We start from the raw sequence: 20,066 nt of genomic DNA on the forward strand, positions 1-20,066 counted from the left end.
AATGACGATGTGGCGACGAGTATACTATCAAATTGGCGGTGGTGGCGTTAGTTGCCATTGAGTAGACTCCAACTCATGTATAATTTTGGAGAGGAGTTATGACATACTGATATAACTTACAAATATATTTTGTTCGTTTGATATTCCCTTTAGAAGATAAGGTTAAAAGAACATATACGCAATAAGGGAAAACAGAATCAGATAAAAATCCAAAGATTTCAAATAAGAGGAAAATGTAATGGAATTTTTTTTTTTTTAATTTTAACATGATTTCATACAGAGATATGCATCTGTGTGGAACTAGTTCTTCCTTAAATCAGAGTGTGAACATGAGAAATGTAAAGAACATCTTTTGGCTGTGACACCATGATAGGCACGTTAGGGTAGTCTAACTGCAGGAGCTCAAGCTTACCGGTATGTTATCTAAAAAAAAAAGGATTGTGGGTCTGGATATATTTTACATGCTTGCAATAAAACTGAAACATGGAAGCTCAATGAGGTACTTTAGTACCACAATTAGAAACAATGGAGCAGGGAAAATTCCCTTATTCATACCTGGAATGCAAGTAGGTACAGATTAGCTCTATGAGTAAGTAAAGTAATATAAATTGAGAAGCCTCCAAACTATTCTCCTAGTCAAAATGTTTTCCCATCTTTACAGCAATCACCTGTTTCCTCCATTAGAATGTTAAGTTGAAACAAACATGGCAAGTAGATTTCATCTTTCCTGCCACCTGAGCACGTAAGAGCACCGTTGACGGATTTGGGGTATTGCTCATGGACTCAAAAATGAAATGTGTTATGCTTCAAAATTAAAAAAAAAAAAATCATTTGTTTTATTTTGGTTTGGTTGTTAGTGGCAACTCATGTTTCACATTATTCCTTGAGGGCAAGGACCTCACCGGGGCCTAGTACAATATCTGGCACGAGCTTCCAGAACCCAAAAAACTCGTTGCTGTGGAGTTGACTCTGTGCTCATTAACTACTTTAGGAAAGGTAGGTAGGAAGGGAGAAAGCCAAGAAGCAAAACATAAAGATTAAGGCCTTCTAAGCTCAAGGGTTAAAATGGAAATAACTTACTGGAAGGTGCAACTTGTTATTTCAGTAGCACAAACCAATCTATTTTGCTAGCTATTCAGCAGAAAACAGCCCAGAGGAATGACGCACAGTTGAAGGAAGCCATTAAGTATCAGAGACCAAGGCCAGACCCTGTGCAAAATGGGAGGTTCCTGGAAGGCAGGGGACAGCCCGAGGACCCTGGGTGCACAGGAAGGAAGAGTCCTAAAAGTGGTTGGAAGGAGAGCCCTATAATAAGTTATCCTCTTCTCAGTTTTATGTTGAGTGAACTAGGGCTGTGACTCGTCTGTGAGAACACTCTAAAAATCTGAGGTGCTTGGCATAACTGACACAGGTCGGAATCACACTCCATTTTGCCTTTAACTTCCACTTCTGCTTTTAGACTGTGCATGGAATTTTCCACTCTTATAAAGTTTTTAGCTACCGCCCCCCCTTGACTAAGCAAGGAGGGAGCAAGAACGTGGTTAAACCTATGATGAAATTTTATCTAAGGAGGAGGTCTTATGATTCTACTTTGAAACGTTGCTTGTGCAGATTGTTCTTGGAAAGAATTTTAAAATAGATAAGCTGATGTGAAGAAAGGTGTGTTTGTTCTTCTAAACTGTATATAAAAATCCCTCTCTATCTAACCCTGGTAGCATAGTGGTTAAGAGCTATGGGTACTAACCAAAAGGTCAGCAGTTCAAATCCACCAGGCACTCCTTGGAAACCGTATGTGGCAATTCTACTCTGTCCTATAGGGTTGCTATGAGTCGGAATCGACTCGATGGCAATGGGTTTGGTTTCTACCTAACCATTTAGGAGGACTTTGCACTTATGCTTTGTACTGCCCATGTCAAACTGTTCTATTTCTCAAACTCTACTGTTCTCTATTTACAGAGTTTGTGCTTAATTTTGCACTTTGACATTTCTAGGGTCAGAAGTGGAATTTGAAGGCAAATTACCTTCGGTGACCCCTGAAACATTGAGAACTTGGGCTCTGGTACTGGGCAAGCCATTTGGGCTCTCCATTTCTGTAAATTCTCAGGACTCTCCTTAAGGTAAACAGTCTTGCATCTGAGCTCTGCTCCCTTATGTTTATAGCTCTTCGAGTTTTATTGTGGATTTGTTTTAGTTTTTGCATGTAAAAAGTTTGTTTTGCTGCAGTGGGAATTCCAATATTTATTGTGAGTTTTAGTGAATTGTAGTGCTTAGGACAGTCTTAGTATGGGGTATGCTAAATCCAAGAAAGAAACTGACTTTCCTAGCGGTACTCTGCTCGCTACATGACCAAGAACTATGGGTTCAGGTCCTGTTTGTATTTGGATTTTTGTTTGAGCTCCCTAACAAAAGTTTGTTATATCAGTGGCCACTTTAGGGTGCTTTAAACTCAGAGAAACTAGTAGACTAGGTCTCTAGCTGGCAGAATTAATTAAATTCAGAAAGAATTAAACCAGGTTTTCATGGTTGTTATGAAAGAATCCCAGAGTCTTCTAAGCTGCAAAAATATGTGAGCATGTGTTCCAGCACCTTAAAAGCCTCCGGGGCACTTGCCACCAACGGAAACACACCCATGAAAGGATAAACTGGGACATGAGATGGGCTAGAGCAGTAGGGTGCACACCAGCTGCAAGAAAATTCTGATGCAATAGAGGCACACTGTGAAACAAAACATGGCCAAACCCTGTGGCAGACTCTCTGCTAGGAATTTTATTTGCCTCTAGGAAACCAAAGTTTCAACCTATTCTTAACATTCTTGATAAATGATCTCACATTTCCCCCTACTGGGACACTGGTTTGGGGTTCATGATCAAAAATACTATAAGCTGAATATATTTGAAGTAATTTAAAATTTTAGTGATCATTTTGGGAAAATGTGTTCCATTTGCGTTTTCTCCTCTTTCCTCTGGAGAATTTTCATTTGATGCTCAGGTTTTTTGAGAGGATGTGATATCCCTCCATCTGAGACTCTGGAACATTAATGAGTTTATCTAGAACCTGTTTTTTTTGTTGAATTGAGTCGATCTTACCAAAGAATTGCTGTATACATTTTAAGAAACTGGGTTGTTTGTGTTGTGTGGTATTGTATAAGTCCAGCTTTTTGAGCTGGCTTCACAGACAAGTGAGTTTATGTGGTTTTTCTGTTTCATTTTGTTCTGAGAGCTCTCCTCTAGAGCTTTGTGTCTGAGTTTCTGTCTTGTATTAGGTTGAAGGCTGGTGCTTTTCATGGGGCTGCCTAAGATGCCAATTATTTTCTCTTCCAAACAAACAAAAAAATGCTTCTTGTGCCTGGGTTTTGGTAGCTTCTCTGAGCAGCTTTGATATAAATCAGTCTATTTGAAAAGTGCACTGAAAAAAAGGATAGATTGCTTATTTTGATTGGTATAAAACTCCTTAAAAGAAAAAATTATTCTAAATTGCTGTTTAAAGCATGTAGAAGATAGGGTTATGAAAATGGAATACCTTCCTACCCCCAGATGGTACTATTAAAACTAGATTATAATATTACTTCAAAAAAAATTATTCAGGCTGACTTGTGATAAATAAGCTTGTATATAAGGTTAATGGTCTGAATATTTCCAGGAATTAACAAAAGTGAATTGCTCTGAGAAAGGTTTTTTGTTCTGTACTGTGTTGATGTTAAAAGCAAAACCTTTCTAAGTAACTTAAGCTAGATATTATATGAAATGTCTTTTATTTAAGGAAAAGGGGTAATTTTGTCTTAAGGTAAAACTAGTAGTTCCACAATGGGAAAATGGAGGCAAAAGACAAGCCTAAAGGAAAAAAATGGCTGGCCACGGGTTGATGGGTTCATTTATAAAATTGTTAAAGTGTTTTGATATTTACTGGACAGAGAAAAGGTTATGATAAAGGCAAAATTGCTTACCAAGAGAATTAAAAAAAAAAAAAACCCGTTGCCTTCCAGTAGATTCTGACTTATAGCAACCCTATAGACAGAGCGTAACTACCCCATAGGGTTTCCAAGGAGTGGCTGCTGGATAGTAAAGGATAAAAGGGAAAGAATTTGGTTTTGTCCTTCAAAATACCTAGGCTAATTTAACCATATGTAAGTCAATAGAGATTAACCAATTTTTTTTTTTTTTTTTATAATGTGCCTCTGAGACCCACGTTGCTCCAGAGAAGGTTTTGGAAAGACCCCTCCCAATCAGATGAAAACTTTTTTAAGACAAAATAAAATAAGATAAACAATGTGGACATTACTAGGTCTAAAAAAAAAAAAAAATGCTGTCTTATTATAGTTACCAGAAATTAGGTGTATTCCTATCATAAAAGAACTGTAAACAAGTTTGCTCTATTGTAGAGGAATTCTAAAGTCAAAAGGTAGAAATCACAATAAGACACATCTGAAATGAAATGGTAAGGTGGAATGGAAACATTTTGATTCAAAAAAAAAAAGTCAATAAAATCTAAAGTTAAATTAAAAAATATAAGAAAAGGAAAACGGTTGAATAAAAAAATATAGACTATTTAAACAAACTTTATTTCAACTGTAATTATGTTTTGTGGTATACAGGCTTAAAATTATTTCCAAGATCTTTAGGTAACTTAACTAAGATTAAACATTCTTTATAATTTAAATTTATATATTTCTGTTTTTTATGTTACAGAGAAAGGGTATATACATATATTTGGGTCTACTAACAAATATGTTCATTATTGCCACTTAAAGTGTTGTACTATAAGAGATGTGCAACAGAGTTTAAAAGATTCATTAAAAAGGGAATTTATTTGATATAGTTTTTATCTGTCTGACTAAAGTTTGATGGGTTAATTTTTGAGATTTTAAAAGAAATCTTAGTGTCAAATAGCATATAAAGCAAAGAGTTGGGTTTCACACTGTTAAAATAACAAAATTTCTTTAATTACTGTGTTGAAGAATTAACTTGTTCTTTGTGTAATTTGCAAAGGCAACGATTCGACCTCTCATTTGAATAAATTTCTGAGTTAAAAAACCAAGCTGCATGTCTTTGGAAAATGCTAAAATTTTTTACCTATAAGATCTTTGGTAAAATAACTCAAGTATTGTTCCTCAGTGACCTATGATAAACTCCTGACAATCCTGTAACTTAATGGAAACCCACAAAAGATTTGTTTCTGTTTTATAAAGAGAAAATTACAAAGAAAGGTTTATTTAATATGTTATGAATTACATGAAACGTTGTCAAATCAGGAGAAGTACCAAATTTTCAAGTTAAATTTTATGTCAGTAATGTTGGCCTGATGTTAGGCAACAAGCTCATAATATTATGTCATAATTTTATTATTTCAATACAAAAGAACATTGTTTTAGAAACCATGACTGCATAACAAACAACCCCATAATCTACTAGCATAAAACAACAAATATATTATTCTTTCTCTCAGTTCTGTGTGTTGATTGGGTTTAACTAAGTGGTTCTTGTTTGGAGTCTTCCAGTGCTGCAATAAGATAGTGGCTGGGCCTGGAGTCACCTGAAGGCTCGGCAGGGCTGAACATTCAAGGTGATTCAGTCACATGGCTGGAAGATGATGTTGGCGGTCAATTGGGAGCTCAGCTTGGAATTTCAACTGGGTCAACTATATATTGTCTCTCCATGTGACCTGGAGTTCTCACCATATGACAGTTGTGCTCTGAAAAAGAGCATCCCACAAGTGACTGTTCTAAGACTAAGTGTTCCAAGAGAACTGTTCAAAGCCACATAGCATCACGTCAGCCTAACTCTATTGGTCAAAGCAATCACAAGCCAGCACAGGTTCAAGGAAAGGAGACTAGAACCTACCTTTCAATGGGAAGATGGTCAAAATATTTGAAGGGCATGTTTTAGACTGCCATAAGCATGGCCCACTAGAAAAAATAAATGTCAGTGTGACAGTCTTAGTTTGCTAGTGCTGCTGTGTCAAAAATACCACAAGTGGGTAACTTTAAGGAACAAAAATTTATTTTCTCACAGTTCAGGAGACTGGAAGTCTGAATTCAGGGCACCGGCTCTAGGGGAAAACTGTCTGCTTTGGGGGGAAACCCTTTTCTATTTTAGTTTCTGTTCCTCGGTTCTTTGGTAATCTCCATGTGGCATCTATCTTTCCCCCATTTGTGCTTGCTTGCCTCTGTGTCTAATCTGCAATTTTATATATCTCAGAAGTGATTAAGTTTACAGCACATCCTATGTTGATAGGGTCTCATTAACGTAACAAAATCCTATTCCCAAATGTGACTACATCCACAAGTATATAGGTATAGGGGTTAGGATTCCACACATATTTTGGGGTGACACAATGCAATGCATAACAGTGACTGAAGCAGGTGAGACTGTAAAATCATGTTTCAAAAGCTTTATCCTAAGAGTAATGCAAATAAATCAAATAATTTCTGGTAAATAAGTAATTATGGATAATGTCCTATGTATGTAAAAAAAAAAAATGGGGATCATAAAAAGTATTCATGGAACTAAGGATCTAATTTCCTTTGTTGTTGTTGTTGTCTTCCAGTCAGCTCTGACTCATGGGGACCCCATGTGTACAGAGTAAAACTGCTCCACAGGGTTTTCAAGGCTGTGGCCTTTTGGAAGCAGGTTGCCAGGCCTTTCTTCAGAGGCACCTCTGGGTAGATTTGAACCACCGGCCTTTCAGCTCGTAGTCTAGCACTTAATGGCTTGTGCCATCCAGGGACTCCCTAATTTCCATTGAAGAAAGAAAATATTGATTAAGAGTCTACTAACTCAAGATGCGCAATTTTGTATGTAATTCACATAATGTTGGAAAGAGTTTTTTGGTGATTGGAAATGCATGCTAAAGTTTCTGATTTTCTTAATGAATACATATTTAGAAAAAAGAGATACCTTCATTCTGAGATCCATTAAAGTAGTAGCAATGCCATAATTTCACTGTAGAGCTTCACTTCATTCATAGTTTAAATATAGACTAAAAAAAACCAAACCCATTGCCGTCGAGTCAATTCCAGCTCATAGCGACCCTATAGGACAGAGTAGAACTGCGCCATAGGATTTCCAAGGAGCGCCTGGCGGATTTGAACTGCCGACCTCTTGGTTAGCAGCTGTAGCTTAACCACTATGCCACATATGGAGATAAATTGACCTCATCAAATTTCTCCAACAATGTTATGTTTTGTTCTGAATTTTTGTCTCCTATTTTTTTTAACCAAGTCAACAAAATCCTTAAATATTTTTCTAGTACAAGTCCTTCATATAAAATGTGGAAAATCACAAAAGAAAGCCCCAGTGATTGACTTAAATTGTCCACATGGTGTCACAATTGCCTAAGAGTGAACCTATATCCTGTTCTAGTTGCGGGGGGTGGGGAGGCTATATCTATAAATCTCGAAGTTACCTTACAACAAAAAACCAAACCTGTTGCTGTCAAGCCGATTCTAACTCGTGGCAACCGCATAGGACAGAGTAGAACTGCCCTATCTGTTTTCCAAGGAGCTGCTGGTAGATTTGAACTGCCAACTTTTTGGTTAACAGTCTAGTTCTTAACCACTGCACCACCAGGTCTCCCAAAGTTACCTTAAAATACCTTTACATAGTTTCTCTCCAAAGTGTTAAACTTGAGATCTTGTTTATCAGTTCTAATTCTTTCCTAAATAATTTACCTTAGTGTACAGATTTAGACTGACACAGTGGCTGCAACAGTGTGCTCAAATATAGCAAGGATCATGAGGACAGTGCAGGACGGAGCAATATTTTGTTCTGTTGTACATAAGGTCGCTATGTGGCAGGGCCAACTTGATAGCACCTGACAGCGACATGTATAGATTTTACAATGAGGGATACTAATGATTTCAAAGATTACCACTCAGAAACCTCTCTCCCATAAATTGAGAAGATACTCTTTGCAAAGTAATGTGGAGATGGGAGGAGTGGCACATACAAAGATGAAGTAGGTAGTACAGTCTAGTAAGGAGGATGAAACACACATTAATTACTGTTATACAAAGTGTTAAAAGTCATGGGGAGGGGCAATGTTGCTCAACGAACTACAGTTGTTCAGAAGGATAAGACATTTGAGATGGGCCATCAGTTATTCTATTTAGTGAAAAAAAAAAGTCGTAGTGACTTTTGAAATTGGATTTATAGCAAAATGGTAAAAACAGAATTTAAATATGTGGAGAATAACATTATCCAGAAATAAAGAACAGAACAAAAGGCATGGATATAGAAAAGTGCAAACTGGATATGAAGGAGGGGCCGTGGTGGTGCAGCGGTTAAAGCACTTGGCTGCTAACTGAAAAGTCTGAGTTTCCAACCCACCAGCTGCTCCACAGGAGAAAGATCTTCCTAAAAGATTTACAGCTTTGGAAACCCTATGGGGCAGTTCTACTTTGTCCTTTATGGTCGTTGAGAGTCACTATGAGTTGGAATCAATTCAATAGCAACAGATTTTTTTTTTTTTTTTTTAATCTTTATGGGAGCAGATTGCCAGGTCTTTCTCCAGGGGAGTGGCTGGGTAAATTCAAACTGCCAACCTTTCGGTTAACAGCTAAGCACCAAACTGTTGTGCCGCTAGGGCTCCTTGCATAGAGGTTAAAGTCAATCACTCATGTCTCTTTTCTTCCGGGTTCTTACCAATATGGTATGAATACAATGAATGAGCAGTTGAGGATCAAAGTACCCACTTTCTTTATGCAGGCCCAGTGGTTAAGCCCTAAGCTGCCAAAGGAAAGGTTGGTGGTTCAGACCTACCAGCTGCACTGCAGGAGAAAGAAAGCAGCCTACTTCTGTAAAGATTACAGCCTTGGAAACCCTAGGGGGCATTTCTACTCTGTCCCACAGGGTCACTATGAGTCAGAATTGACTCAATGGCAACAGGTTTTGGTAATCACCCCAACCTAAAAAAAAATAAACAGTCCTTAAATTACATTGTTGTTGTTTTTACCTGCCATCAAGTTGGCCCCCAACTCATGGCAACCCCAAGCAAAACAGAACTAAGTGTTGCCTGGCCCTGCACCATCCCCATGATTGGTTGAGTACTGGTCTGTTGTAATCCATACATAGGGTTTTCCTTAGCTGATCATTGGAAGTAGATCACCAAGGCTTTCTTCCTAGTTGGTCTTAGTCTGTAAATTCCACTAACACCTGTTCAGCATCACAGAAGCACACACACCTCTACTGACAGACGAGTGGTGGCTGCATATGGGGTACATTGGCCAGGAATCAAACCTAGGTCTCTCGCATGGAAGGCAAGAATTCTACCACTGAACCACCACCCTCATTAAATTACATCAGAGATATACTTTAGAATCGAAGCCAAAACAAACGAGGCTTCGATTACCTCCTGACAAATCTGAACTTTAGGACCAGCCACTGGGGTGTACTGGGTGTGCAGGCAGACTACACACATCTAATTACACATCTCAATGTAATGAGGCCTGTCTCAAAGAGCTGGTCATCAGCAGAAGAGAGTGGTGGAAAGTACAGGAGAGAAGTGACTTCTAGAAAGCAACACTGCACAAGGCCTGTTTACACCATAGAGCAAAAAGTAAAAAGGAGAGCCCACTGTCTCTTTCTAACAATCTGCCTAGGAGAGAGAGAGCCCTACTTTTTGCTTAAGAGAGTTATTTTCAAACCTATCTGCCTACTAGAATCCCTGGGAGAGGTTTAGAAAATCTCAGGATCTGGCCATAGCCCAGACTAACTAAATTAGATTCTCTGAGAATGGAACCCAGGCATAAGTATTTGCTAAAGTTTTTCAGGAAATTCCAATGTGCAGCCTTTGTAGAGAACCACTACTTTATAACAATGCAGCCAGTAAAACTAGCACTTTTTGAGTGGCTGCTTTGTACTAGGAGCCCTGGTGGCACAATGGTTAAGAGCTGGGCTGCTAACCAAAAGGTCAGCAGTTCGAATCTACTAACCGCTCCTTGGGAACCCTTTGCGGGCAGTTCTGACTTGTCCTATAGGGTTGCTATGAGTCGGAAGCGACTCGATGGTACATGACAACAACAACAACTTTGTACTGAGCAATTTACAGAAGGCTCATCACCACTCTGTGAGGCCAGTACTATATCAGGGCTTGGAAAGACAAAGTGGCAGACAAATTTAGTATTCTGGCAACGACACTGCGCACTTAACCACCACACACTATGCTGCTGCTTCTGGGTGCCAGGATCCCAGCAATCTGTCCAATCAGATACTATATTCCTCCTTTTGTAGGAAGGAGCAAAGAAGGGTTGGGAAAACTTGAAGAGTTCATTCCAACATTCCCTCCTTAAAGAAAAGAACCTAAGTCCTTTTCATGGAAATTGAAGAGGAAGAATAAGAGTTTCCATGAACCCTTTTCTAGAAATTTAGAAAAGGTATGGTAGGGAGTAGGAAATTGAAAGTCAGAGATTATCAATAGTTAGAACTGTCAAGCAGTTGGGGTCAGATAGCATAATTTTTTATACAATCAGTTTCATAATTCTAAACACAATCTTTGGTATCCTGAGACTGAGAATAAGAAAACTGTAGAGCATAGTCTGTCAAGACAGAGCTAAGGATTGTAAAGGAAGATGTCATGGGAGATTTCAGGAGCAAGAGAATCAAAGGTGCTTGCGAACACCCCTGATGACTCATGCTGAGTAGAAAAACGAGAACAGAAGCCTGGATGACTGGGAGGGGCTGAAATTCTGTAGGACAGGTGAGCTAAAGTTCACATCCTGAGACGCTAAGGACTGAGTCAGTAGATGAAAGGTGACAGATTACCCAGGAACTCAGATATTTTAAAAGGTGAAGACAAAACATAAAGAGAATTATCTTTCTCTCCTTACTTCACATTTCTAAACCTATGCAAAGGTAGAAAGTAATATAAATTGGGTCTTGTTTTATACAAGTTTGCTAAAGTATATAAATGTCTACATGTCAAATAATGTATTATTTTCTGTAATAATAGATATTTCAGCACTGATGAGGATTTATGTGACTTATGGTAAATTCTTCTATAGAACAAATCCCAACACTAGTCATCCAAATTTATCCTTTATGCAATTCAGGATTTCACATATTAAATTTACAGGACATGGCATCTATCTAAGGAGCCCTGGTGCTGCAGTAGTGAAAGTGATTGACTGCTAACTGAAAGGTTGGCAGTTCGAAAACACCAGTGGGTCCTTGGGAGAAAGATGTGGCAATCTGCTTCTATAGAGATTTCCAGCCTTGGAAATCCTATGGGGTCACTATAAGTTGGAATCAACTCAATGGTAGTGGATTGGCATAGATCTATAATTTGACCCTAAGGAAAAATACATCTCATTAATTATAACAGAGTGTTGGAGGGCAGGGCCAAGATAGAGGAGCAGTGAGACATTTCCTGTGGTCCTTCTTAAAACAAAGACTCAATCAAACAAGTGAATCAATTATATATGACAATCTAGGAGCCCTGAACATCGAAGACACAGTTGAGGAATTGGACTGAGCAGCGGGGGAGGGAGAAATGGTTCAGAGGCAGCAAGGAGTTGCCAGGCCTGACGTGGCTGGCACTAGCACACTGCACACTGGATCAGTTGGCACATGCAGTGAGGCAAGCAATGGCACTCAGGACACATTTGACATCCGGAGAGACTGAGCAGTGGAGAGTCTGCTCAAGCCTCCAGAAGCAGCGAGAAACAGCACTCAATTGGGGAAATATAAGTACAACCACCTAACCTACCATGGGATCAAACCCCCACCCATTTTAGGAAGTACCTCTCTTCCATTTACCTGCCCCCTCCCTGCTCTGCTCCAGGTCCTGGTCCAACTTCAGCTCTTGCTGTGCTCCCTGGGCCAGAAGTAGGACCCATCACATGCCCTGAGCCGTTCTCCTGGCTTTGACAGGGAATAAATTGACAAACAGGAAAAAGTAATCTGCCAGCTCCCCTAAGCTGGGAACTCAGGGCAGTCACAGCCCCTTTGCCTAGGCAAAAGCATAAGGAGTTTCACTGACATTGAATGCCCTTCATCCCTGTATAGACCTATGTGGGCCCATTTCAACTGTGTAGGCACTCATTAGCACAGTACAACAGGGTATATATCTGAAGCCTATTTTCATCTGTATCTGCTATAAAGAGGAGCGGCAGGTTCATGACACTTGACACCACCCTGCCCATTAAGCAGGGTCCTCACCTATGCACATCCGGGGCCTGAACTAGTGGCTCCACCCACTCTACCGATCCACCCACGACAAGGGTCCAAGAATAAGTAGTGCTTCCCAGTCCTTACAGCCAACAACACTGAGTGTCCGTAATCCAGCTGCAAAACTCACCTACCTATGCACTCTAGGGAACAGGGACATGCCTTCCACCCAGACACTCAGGGGCAGCAGTCAGCCTTCTGCCTTGATCAGCACATGACCTTATACTGCAGCTAGATACCTGTGACTACTCCAATCACTCCTGCCAGTCTAGGACTGTAGGTGAGAGCCTGCATCACACACTTGGTGACCAATGACCTGGACACCTGAGCTGAATACACACAAGAAAAATAAGTGGACTCCTGGGCTCACATACTTAGTAACAGCTCTAGACACCTGGAGACAGGACGTGAGATCTTCAAAGATGCCAATATCAAACTAGCTCACATGACCAGCCTATTTGGGCATATCAAAACAAAACAAGAAGCTAGGACACAGTAAGAAAACATAAAATTAATAAATATAACATATTGATGGCTTGGAAACAACTGTCAATATGAAATCACATAAAGAGACAGACCATGATGGCTTCAGCAAGCCACCAAAACAAGGAACCAAACCTTCTGGAAAAAGAGAACTTCTTGGAATTACCAGAGGTAGAACTCAAAAGACTAATATACAGAACTCTTCAAAAGATCAGGAGATTAGGCAAAACACAGAAGAAGCCAAGGAACACACAGACAAGGCAATAGAAGAGCCTAAGAAGGTTATACAACAGCATAATGACAAATTTAACAGGCCACAAGAATCCATAGAAAGACAGCAAACAGAAATTCAAAACACTAACAATAAAATTTCAGAATTAGACAACTCAATAGAAAATCACAGGAGCAGAATTGAGACAATGGAAGTCAGAATTAGTGAGAATGAAGATAATGCACTTGACACCAACTTATTTGAGGAAAAGTCAGATAAAAGAATTTTAAAAAGTGAAGAAATCCTAAGAATTATGTTGGACTCTATCAAGAGGAATAACCTATGAGTGACTGGAATACCAGAACAGTGGTGGGGGTGGATAACAGAAAACACAGAGAGAATTGTTGAGGATTTGTTGGCAGAAAACTTCACTGATATTGTGAAAGATGAGATGATATCTAGCCAAGAAGCTCAACAAACCCCACACAAGGTAGATCTCAGAAGAAAGTCACCAAGATATTATAATCAAACTTGCCAAAACCAAAGATAAGGAGAGAATTTTAAGAGTGGCTAGGGATAAACGAAAAGTCATCTACAAAGGATAGCCAACAAGACTAAGCTCTGACTACTCAGCAGAAACCATGCAGGCAAGAAGGCAATGGGATGACATATATAAAGCCTTGAAGGAAAAAATTGCCTGCCAAGAATAATATATTCAGCAAAACTGTTTCTCAAATATGATGGCAAAATGAGGGCATTTCCAGATAAAATGAGTTTAGGAGATATGTAAAAACAAAACCAAAATTACAAGAAATACTAAAAGGAGTCCTCAAGTTAGAAAATTAATAACATCAGATAATAACCCAAGACTAGAACGCAGGACAAAACAACCAGATATCAACCAGATAGGGAAATCACAAAAATAAATCGAAGTTAAAACACTGAAAATAGGGAAACAGAGACATCAATATGTAAAAGATGACAACATTAAAATAAAAAACAAGGACTAAAAAATGTAGTCATATATCTTTCATATGGAGAGGAAGTCAAGGTGATATAATGAAATAAAAGATTGGTTTAACCTTAGAAAAATAGGGATCAATATTAAGGTAACCATAAAGAAAATAACAATCCTACGCATCAAAATAAAAAAACAGAAAAACGTAAAGACTCAGCAAATACAAAATCAACAACAATGAAAAACATGAAAAGAAAACTAATAATGAAAAATGACTCAGAACAGAAAATTAAGTGGAACAAAGAAACTGTCAACAACACACCAAAAAATACATGAAAATGACAGCACTAAGCTCATACCTATCAATAATTACACTGAATGTCAATGGAATAAATGCACTGATAAAGAGAAAGTGGCAGAATGGATTAAAAAAACATGATCCGTCTATATGCTACCTACAAGATACATACCTTAGACTTAAAGACACAAACATACTAAAACTCAATGGATGAAAAAAATATATCAAGCAAACAATGATCAAAAAAGAGCAGGAGTGGCAATATTAATCTCTGACAAAATAGACTTTAAAGCAAAATCCACCACAAAGTATAAGGAAGGACACAATATAATGATTAAAGGGTCAATATGCCAGGTGGGCATAACCATAATAAATAGTTAGGCACCCAACAACATGGCTCCAAAATACATAAAACAAACTCTAGCAACATTGAAAAGAGAAATAGACAACTGCACAATAATAGTAGGAGATTTCAATGTACCATTTTAGGTGAAGAACAGTACGTTCTGAATGAAGCTCAAAAAGACACAGAAGATATAAATGCCACAATCAACCAACTTGAAAAACATATACAGAACACTCCACCCAATATCAGCCAAGCATACTTTCTTTTCCAATGCACGTGGAACGTTCTCCTGAACAGACCACATACTAGGCCACAATGAAAGCTTTAATAGAATTCAAAACAGTGAAATATGACAAAGCATCTTTTCTGAACACAGAGCCATAAGAGTAGAAATCAATAACAGAAAAAGCAAGGAAAAAAAAAAATCAAATACATGGAAACTGCACAACACCTTGCTCAAAAACTATTGGGTTATAGAAGAAATTAAGGACGGAATAAAGAAATTCACAGCATCAAATAAGGATGAAAATACATCCTACCAGAACCTTTGGGACACAGCAAAAGCCGTGCTCAGAGGTCAACTTACAGCAATAAATGCACACACCCAAAAAGAAGAAAGGGCCAAAATCAAAACATTAACCCTACAACTCGAACAAGTAGAAAGAGAGCAGGAAAAGAAGCCCTCGGGCACCAGAAGAAAGGAAATAATAAAAATTAGAGCAGGAGTAAATGAAATAGAGAATAGAAAAACAATTGAAAGAGTTAACAAGACCAAAAGCTGGTTCTCTGAAAAGATCAATAAAATTGATAAACCATTGGCTGAACTGAAAAAAGAAAAATAGTAGAGGAAGCAGATAATCCAAATAAGAAATGAGATGGGTGATATCATAACAGACCCAACTGAAATTAAAAGAATCATAACAGAATACTATGAAAAATTGTACTCCAACAAATTTGAAAAACTGAAGGAAACGGACAAATTTCTAGAAACATACTATCTATCTAAACTAAGACAAAACAGGTACAACAGTAAATAAAACTATAACAAAAAAAGAGATTAAAAAGGTAATTTAAAAACTCCCAACAACAACAACAACAAAAAACCCTGACCCTGATGGCTTCACTGGAGAATTCTACAAAACTTTCAGAGAAGAGTTAACACCACTACTACTAAAAGTATTGCAGAGCACACAAAATGATGGAATACTCCCAAACTCATCCTATGAAACCAGCATAACCCTGAAACCAAAATCAGGTAGAGACACCACAAAAATTACAGACCAATATTCCTCATGAACATAGATGCAAAAATCCTCAACAAAACTCTAGCCAATAGAATTCAACTACATATCAAAAACATAATTCACCATGACTACGCAGGATTCATACCAAGGAATCAATGTAATTCATCACATAAATAAAACAAAAAACAAGAACCACATGATCTTATCAAGTGATCCAGAAAAGGCATTTGACAAAGTCCAACACCTATTCATGATAAAAACTCTCAGCAAAAGAGGAATAGAAGGAAAATTCCTCAACATAATAAAGGGCATTTACACAAAGCCAACAGCCAACACCATCCTAAATGGAAAGAGTCTGAAAGCATTCCCCCTGAGATCAGGAACCAGACAAGGATGCCCTTTATCACCGATCTTATTCAACATTGTCCTGGAGGTCCCAGCCAGAGCAATTAGGCTAGAAAAAGAAATAAAGGGCATCCAAATTGGTAAGGAAGAAGTAAAAGTATCCCTACATGTAGATGATGTGATCTTATGCACAGAAAACCCCAAAGAATTCACAAGAAAACTACTGGAGCTAATAGAAGAATTCAGCAAATTATCAGGGTACAAGATAAACATACAAAAATCAGTTGGATTCCTCTACACCAACAAAGAAAACTTCAAAGAGGAAGTCACCAAATCAATACCATTTACAATAGCCCCCAGGATGATAAAATACTTAGGAATAAATCTAAGCAGGTGCATAAAAGACATATACAAAGAAAACTGTAAGACACTACTGCAAGAAACCAAAAGAAGACTATATAAGTGGAAAAACATACCTTGCCAGTGGATAGGAAGTCTCAAGATTGTGAAAATGTCAGTTCTACCCAAAGTGATCTACAGATACAATGTAATCCAGATCCAAATTCCAATGATGTTTTTTAATGAGATGGAGAAAGAAATCATCAACTTCATATGGACAGGGAAGAGGCCCTGGATAAGTAAAGCATTACTGAAGAAGAACAAAGTGGAAAGCCTCACACTACCTGATTTAGAACCACAGCAATCAAAACAGCCAGGTACTGGTATGACACATACATAGACCAATGGAACAGAATTGAGAATTCAGACTTAAATTTATCCACCTATTAACAGCTGATATTTGACAAAGACCCAAAATCCGTTAAACAGGGAAAAGACAGTCTCTTTAACAAATGTGCTGGCATGACTGGATATCCATTTGTAAAAAAAAAAAAAAAAGAAACAAGACCCATAGCTCACACCATGCACAAAACCCATTTCAAAATGGATCAAAGACCTAAATATAAAATTTAAAATGATAAAGATCATGGAAAAAAAAATAAGGAAAATGGTAGGAGCCCTAACACATGGCATAGACAGAATATAAAACATAACTAACAATGCACAAACACCAGAAGAGAAACTAGATAACTGGGAGCTCTTAAAAATCAAACACTTATGCTCGTCAAAACACTTCACCAAAAGAGTAAAAAGATAACCTACGGACTGGGAAAATATTTTGGGCTATGACGTATCTGATCAGGGTCTAATCTCTAAAATCTACAAGATACTGCAAAACTTCAAACACAAAAAGACAAGTAAGCCAATTAAAAAGTGGACAAAGGATATGAACAGACATTTCACCAAAGAAGACGTTCAGGTGGCTAACAGATACACGAGTAAATGCTCACTATCATTATCCATTAGAGAAATGCAAGTCAAAACTACAATGAGATACCATCTCACCCCAACAAGGCTAGCATTCATCCAAATAACACAAAATAATAAATGTCGTAGAGGTTGTGGAGAGACTGGAACACTTACACACTGCTGATGGGAATGTAGAACCATACGACCACTTTGGAAATCCATTTGGCGCTTCCTTAAAAAACTAGAAGTACCAATCGATCCAGCAATCCCACTCCTTGGAATGTATCCTAGAGAAATAAGAGCTGTCACATGAATAGATATATGCACACCCATGTTCATTGCAGCACTGCTCACAATAGCAAAAAGATGGAAAAAACCTAGGTGCCCATCAACAAACGAATGGATAAACAAATTCACAGAATGGAATACTCCACAACGATAAAGAACAACAATGAATCTGTGAAACATCTCATAACATGGATGAATCTGGAAGGCATTATGCTGAGTGAAATCAGTCAGTCGCAAAAGGACAAATATTGTATGAGACCACTATTATAAGAACTCAAGAAAAGGCTTAAACACAGAAGAAAACAATCTTTGATGGTTACGAGGGTGGGGAGAGAGGGAGAAGGGAATTCACTAACTAGAGGTCGTTGTTGTTAGGTGCCGTGGAGTTGGCTCCGACCTATAGCAACCGTATGTACCACAGAAGGAAACACTGCCTGGTCCTCGCCATGCCCACGATCGCCATTATGCTCAAGCCCATTGTTGCAGCTACTGTGTCAACCCATATTTTTGAGGGTCTTCCTCTTTTTGGTGACCCTGTACTTTACCAAGAGTGATGTCCTTCTCCAGAGACTGATCTATCCTGACAACATGTCTGTCCAAAGTATGTAAGATGCAGTCTCACCATCCTTACTTCTAAGCAGCATTCTAGTTGTACTTCTTCGAAGACAGATTTGTTTGTTCTTTTGGCAGTCCATGGTGTATTCAATATTCTTTGCCAACAACATAATTCAAAGGTGTCAATTCTTCTCCGGTCTTCCTTATTCATTGTCCAGCTTTCGCATGCACATGATGCGATTGTGGAGCCCCGGTGGCTCTGTGGTTAGGTGCTCGGCTGCTAACCAAAAGGTCAGCAGCTTGAATCCACCAGTCACTCCTTGGAAATCCTGTGGAGCAGTTCTACTATCCTATAGGGTCTTTATGAGTCGGAATTGACTCGATGGCATCAGGTTTTTTCACTAACTAGATAGTAGACAAGAGTTATCTTAGGTGAAGGGAAGGACAACACAAATAAAGAGGAAGTCAGCACAACTGGACTAAACCAAAAACTAAGAAGTTTCCTGAACACAACCAAAGGCGTCAACGGACAGTGTAGCAGGGGCAGAGGTCCAGAGACCACGGTATCAGGGAACATCTAGGTCAACTAGCATAACAAAGTTTATTAAGAAAATGTTCTGCATCTCACTTTGGTGAGTGGTTTCTGGGGTTTTAAAAGCTAGCAAGCAGCCATCTAACATGCATCAATTATTCTTAACCCACCTGGAGCAAAGGTGAATGAAGAATACAAAGACACAAGGAAAATATTAGCCCAAGAGACAAAAGGGGCCACAGAAACCAGAAACTCCATCAGCCTGAGACCAGAACTAGATGCCCGGCTACCACCCATGGACCGCCCTGACAGGGAACACAACAGAGAGTCCCTGACAGAGCAGGAGAAAAGTGTGGTGCAGAACTCAGATTCTAGTAAAAAGACCAGACTTAATGATCTAAGACTGGAGGAACCCCAGAGGACATGGTTCCTGGACTCTCTGTTAAAACAAAACTAAAAGTATTCCCAAAGCCAACTCTTCAGACAAAGAATAGACCGGACTATAAGACATAAAATGATACTCATGAAGTGTGTGCTTCTTAGTTCAAGTAGATACATGAGACTAAATGGGCAGCTCCTGTCTGGAGGCAAGATGGAAAGGCAGAAAGGGACAGGAGCTGGTTGAATGGACCCGGGAAATCTGAGGTGACAAAGAGGAGTGTGCAGTCACATTATATGGGGAGCAACTGGAGTCACATAACAATGTGAGTATAATTTTTGTATGAGAAACTAACTTGAGCTGTAAACTTTGACCTAAAGCATATCAAAAAACAAAAAAAGCCAAAATGTGAAGCCATATGCCCTGAGGGGCCTTAACCAAGAGACCATCTGTACCCACCCTCGAGATACACATACTCAAGAAGAATGCTGTCTGGGCGCTGTTGCCAACAAGATATTTTTGCAAGATAGACAAAATAAATGTAAGCATCTTGTGACCATGATCCAAGGGTCCTGTGAAACTATCTGTAATCACTGTTAATAATCAGTAACCAATCAGAGTGTGATTACTACAATATTCATTGATTTTTCTGAAATTGCCCTTCCTATGGTTTGGTTCCTCTTTTTACCCCATAGGAATGTTTGTATAACAAACCTGCCCCTGGACTACATAGCTCCATAGTTCTCCAATTACAATTGTTTTAAACACTTAATCTGCTTTAACCTGAAAAAAACAATAGAGTGTTGGAACACCCGATGAGCAATAGAAAATGAATTCCTATGCATAGATGTGTTTCCTTCTTTTATTCCTCTCTTTTCAAGGTATGAATCATTAATCTCCCATCAGAAGAGGGCTGGGAAGACAATCCGTGCCAGGACAGAGCTGCTGCATCCAGCTT

Source organism: Elephas maximus, chromosome 18 (genome assembly GCF_024166365.1).
Source record: "Elephas maximus indicus isolate mEleMax1 chromosome 18, mEleMax1 primary haplotype, whole genome shotgun sequence".
NCBI lineage: Eukaryota > Metazoa > Chordata > Mammalia > Proboscidea > Elephantidae > Elephas > Elephas maximus.